The following is a 5459-nucleotide window of genomic DNA, read 5'->3' as shown; positions in this document are numbered from 1 at the left end:
TCCATCTGGGAGCAGAGAATGCCTTGTCTATTCTTGGGCCCCTGATGTGCTTGCCTGTTATCACTATGGGATTAATTCTGCATTGAGGACCTCCCTGGTAGTGCAGAGGTTAAAGACAGTGCTATCAAGCTACCACCACCACTAAAGTATGAGTTCGATCCCTGGCCAGGGAGCCAACCTACATGGTGCAGCAGACCTCTCCTGTCTTGCCTGCCACTACCCTCAGGAGTGTATTTCAGTAGATTTGCCTGTTCTGCTCCCCACTCTGTCTCTGGTGAATTCTCTCAAACCGCCCCACCCCCAGCTCTGGACTACAACCCAATTCTTGTATGCATAAATAAAAATAATAAAAAAAAGATATTAAAGGAATAATACTAAGAACAACTCTATACACACTTGAAAAATTAGATACAGTAGAACAATTTCTTGAAAACAACTACCAAAACTCATCCAAGATAGATAACCCAAATAATTCTATAGCACTTAAAAAAACAGAATTTGTTGTTAAATTTTCCCAAAAAAGCAATCTAAAGGCACAGATGATGGTTGCACTGGTAAATTCTACTTTACCAAATATTTAAAGAATTAACACAATTATATCCAATTCTTTCTAGAAATCAGAAGAAGAGACAACAGTATTAGGTCAATTTATGAGGCAAGCATTCCTTAAATCACAAAACTAGACAATTTTGCAAAAATAATTTTAGGGTTGATGTGGTGGCAAGAGTCAGAGGGATTCAGTGCAGGAGTAAACAAGAGGAAAGGAAGAGCTTCTTCATACACTTTCATTCATCTGGACTTGGATTCTTGAAGTTTGGTTTGAAGATGATGCTCATCTTAAACACCAAGCCAAGCTAAATCGGAATTTCAGTTAAGCTTTGCATTTCTGGAAAATCACACAGTTAAGTAAAAATTAATTATGCATGTTTAGGGTTTAGACATATCTTTTTTGCAAGACTTAAAATTAGGTAAGTCAGTTCAACACTGCTAATTGCCTCCCTACAGTGTTGCAGACAATAAAATGTACATAAAGATATACAAGAAAAGAGAACTGTGTTTATTCAACCTAACCTCTTCTTTTGAAAGATGACTCAGAAGTGAAGTAACTTGGCCAACATTCTGCTTTATCTTCTTACCCCCTCTCCACTACCACATTTTGCTAGTTTCCAAATCTTTCCCATCACATAAAGCTGTTCTCCATCACAAATATAGCACTCATGCAGCAAATATTGATAATCTCATGTTTGGTCCATTCTAAATAGATTTTCATAGTCAGATGAACCAGGAATTTATGGGAAAGGCAAAATTACATTTACTGGCAGTAAATGGGCAGCAAATTCAGTGTGTAGAGGGTGTGAGTATGGTTTTGATGGATGTGTAGATGTGGTATTAACAGAAAGAGGAGGTACAGTGAAACAGAATATCTTTTGAAAGCAAAACAAGAAGACCTGACAGAAAAAGATTGGGGTAGGTAGGAACCTACAAATAGATATTTGATTCTTCCTCTACCTGGATATTAACCTTTTAGAATTTTTTTTTAATAATATTTATTTATTTGTTTATTTATTTATTTATTTATTTATACAAGAACTGGGGTATAGGCCAGAGGTGCAGGGGGTGAGAGGATTCGCCAGAGATAAAGTGGATCTACTGAACAGGTGGATCTACAGAAATACACTGCTGAGGGGAGCAGCAGGCAAGATAGGAGAGGTCTGCTGTGCAATATGTGGGTTGTTAGCTCCCTGGCCAGGGATTGAACACAGTCTGTGGCGTTGATAGTGCTGAGACTTAACCCTTAGGCCACCAGGGAAGCCTAACCTTCTAGAATTCTTTGATAAAACTCTGAAAGTTTTTGTGTTTCACTCTAAGAGACAGTTCCCTTAGCATGGTCCCAGGGAGTATATTGAGAGAACAGAGAGAAGATAAGTTGAAGGGAGAGAATGGGCGGCCTTCAATGTGAGACGAAGTTTAGGAGCCTGGTAAATAAGCATGCGGTTAGATGGGAGGGTCTCTGAGTTCCTTCACTTACCGACCTTTGTGTAACCTTAAATAAGTGTCTTGACTTCTCTAAGCCTCAGTTTATTCCTAAGATGGGTGATATGTGAGAATTGCGGAGAATACATATGTATTTAAATACAGCGCCAAGCTTATTAAATGAAATACTTAATAAATGTTAGGTTTCACTTTTATTATTAATTAGGAGTATGGCTTTATTCTGCAGGAAATGGCCAAACACAATGCAAGCCAACATTTTGAGACACAAATAGTTTCTGTCTTTTATAAATTGATCTTTATGTGGCGTAAACTGGAAGGTCTAGGCTCCTCAATGGGAACTGTAGAGATAGAGTTGAGTGCAGAGACCTGAGCTCAAATGGGATAAATAATGAGACAATACTAAAGATGCAAATGACGCACTGTGGATGGAAGGACAGGAGACAGGAAGTAGGGACAATATTTGTTAAGTGGCATCAATGTCCATAGCAGACTGGACTGTGGGAGGAAGGGACACTGGGTGGCAGTTAGTGCTGTAAAAGGCCTGGAAACCGAAGAGCCTGAATAAGCTGCTGATCAAATTTCTCCAGGACGGTGAGGGGATTATAATGTTCTGAGAGATCACTCCAGCTTAAAAAGAGGAAGTAGCAGGCTCTCATATGCCTGCCTCTAAGAATTTATGATGTTGGCTACCATGCTCCCAGTGCTTCTGTATTTAGCCATTTGTTTTTTTAATGATTATATTTTAAAAGGCAACAAAATAGAGGTGAATAGTGTCTGCTTCATTTGTTTGTTGTAGATTTATTGTCAGACTTCAAAGTAGGGAGGTAATGGGACAGGGAATACAATTGATATTCCTGTAATCAGTCATTGCAGCAACTTAGATATTTAATGTGTGTTTATAAACAGATGCATATGGACAAAAGATATTCTATGAAACTCATTTATGAAGACTTGCAGTTGCATCATTCAAAAGTTTCCATTCCAGTCATTACACTTAAATTTTTTTTTTTAAATGGGATTGTAATTCAGTTATTTCTTCCCTGGAAGTAGAATGCCTGGGTAGACCAGGAAGCTCACTAATGAGCCCCAGTGGTCCTCATCCCTAGTTGTACTGTAAAATCAGCTACAGGACTTTAAAAATGTATGTGCCTGGTTTGGGCTCCACTCCAGAGCATTTAAATTAGACTCCCCAGAAGTAATTTCCTTTAATTTACTCTAAAAGAATCTAAGATTTAAAAAATAGAGTTGGCACAACATTTCTAGCTCTTATAACGAAATTCTTGGCTTAATGAATCTTCTCTGAATAACTTTTAGAGTATTAAAATTGTTCAAACTCTGACCCAGCATATTTATCCTGAGGAAAAGAGCAGGAAAAAATGGTCATGGTGTATGCAAAAAATTACTAGCCATGAGTAGTTGCAATAATGTTTTTAAATAGTGAAAGTTGGAAGCAATCTACATGTACAACAATAGGAGAATTAAAATAAAAACTAGGGTGCAATAATTTAATGGACTATTTTGCATCAACTATAAGTAATTTAAGATAACTATTTAACACTTTTAACATGCACGTAATTCATTAAGAGAAAGAAGGATATTATACAATAATATATAAGATGAAATATACTTCTGTGAAAAAAATCCATGTGAAAAGTATTTATATAAATAGAAAAAAGACTGAAGGAATATATATTCCAAAATATTGTCATTTATATAAGGTGATAGTATGGGCAATATGATGATATTAATATCCTTTATTAGGCCCAATATTATTTTTCAGATTTTCTATACTATGTATAAATTATTTTTATAATTAGATAAATGTTATTAAATTAAAAGCAGTTACAGAAATGCCACAGAATTAACATTGAAGCATTATTCTACAGAGCCACCCACTTAAAATGTTTAAAGTAATTAACCCCCTCATTTTGCATATGCTACATGAGTAAATAGATTCTATAGGTTAAAGAAACTTACAGAAATATCTTCAATTTTTCTGTGAATATAACAATTGGTGGGTCCTTGTACAATGTATGATTGACTTAAGAAGGAGAACCTGGAACAACTGGCTTAATTTGGCGAAGAAAGAAGACAGAATTTTATGCTCAGTGATTGGTTTTTGCAGTTGTTCTGAACGCCTAGGCTAGTCTCTTCCTTAATATTTTATAATTAGGAGCAGATGCTATGAGCTTTATAAGTGGTTTCTTCCTCCTCTCACCTCCACCCCCCCATCACCCCCCGTCTTTGGAAGTTAAATCCATATCTGCAGTTAAGGAATTGGTGGAATAGATGATGAGATGGATGGCAGATTTGTATACTTCTGCATTTAAAAAAGTGATCTAAGTATCCTGTGTTAGAATTGGACTGTTGTGACAGGTTGATATAACATTGACATTTGCTTATAAAATGTCTGCAAACATGAAACTGGGAGAACACAATAATATTAACTGATTGGGCAATTGATGTAAATAATCATAAAATTGAGCAGATTCCCTTCCCCCAAGCTGATTGGAGTTAAGACCAGCTAAGAACCTGAAGGTGAGTTCAAGTTTGTTCTATTTGAGAATATATCCTTGTTTTGTGTGGGAAGTGGAGCTGGGGTGGGGATCTTAATAACTTCCTGAGCTAAAAGGAAAAAAGAAGAAAATATTCTCTCTCCCTTATTTTTTGGTCGTGTAATATATGTTGAGTTATCTTGTTTCCAAATAGAGGGAATTAGAAATTCCCTCATGACTCCTTGCCTATAGGAGGCAAGGTGCATCTGGAAGGTATAGTCTTCTAGTGATATCTTGAGGAATCACTGATAACTCCCCCAGCTTAATCACCACTATGAGTGGAGACTAGCCAGATTTTGGAGAGGGTAGAATTCAACTAATGAAGATGAGTCTTGGAAATCATCTACATACCTGTCTAATTCCCCAGATGACAATGGCTCACCCCAGTCTATCCGAGAATACCCAGCATTGTCAGGGTGGAATTCAGACTTTTCTGACTCAGTGTTCTCCTAGTGAATTCCCTCTGGCCTTCTAAACAATGCTATCTCTTATGATGAAACTGGGGAGAATTATAGGGAGGGAGACTGTGGGCCCACCAACACTCATAGACTAATGGGAGGGGGGAGTTCATAGAATATTCATTGTAGGAAAGGAGTGGCAGGGAAGCACTGGAGGGGAGATTGGGGAGCAAAGGAATTGCCAAAGTCAGCTGTGGGGTGATAAGGTCAACCTGGCAATGACAGCTCTTATGTGGAACAGGGAACAAGTAAGAGAGAAACATAAAGGAAGAGCTGACCACATTTGGATATAGATAAGTTTCTTTTTTTCATCCTTAAATGAAATGAAAAACCTTTAGTACCATTCCTAGAATTTGGTAAGTTCTTAGTAAACATGAACTTCATTGACCATAGCCTAGATTTTCTCTCTCTCTCTCTCTCTCTACCACTAATTGAGAAAATCTCCATATTT

At 37.1% G+C, this 5459-nt stretch overlaps 1 long non-coding RNA gene across 1 annotated transcript; it reads right to left on the bottom strand.

The window, feature by feature from the left end:
• Positions 1–636: 636 nt before the first annotated feature.
• On the bottom strand, positions 637–4980 carry LOC129146585 (uncharacterized). Its single transcript, XR_008553469.1, has 3 exons — positions 4902–4980; positions 3973–4064; positions 637–886 (listed from the first exon to the last, which is right to left on the bottom strand). It is a non-coding gene; the product is annotated as an uncharacterized LOC129146585 (long non-coding RNA).
• Between the last annotated feature and the right edge of the window lie 479 nt (positions 4981–5459).

This window comes from Talpa occidentalis, unplaced genomic scaffold (genome assembly GCF_014898055.3).
Source record: "Talpa occidentalis isolate TD23 unplaced genomic scaffold, MPIMG_talOcc4v2.1 talOcc4.3, whole genome shotgun sequence".
Classification (NCBI taxonomy): domain Eukaryota; kingdom Metazoa; phylum Chordata; class Mammalia; order Eulipotyphla; family Talpidae; genus Talpa; species Talpa occidentalis.
The sequence above is the reverse complement of the archived record's forward strand: the minus strand, read 5'-3'. Positions and strand labels throughout refer to the sequence as shown.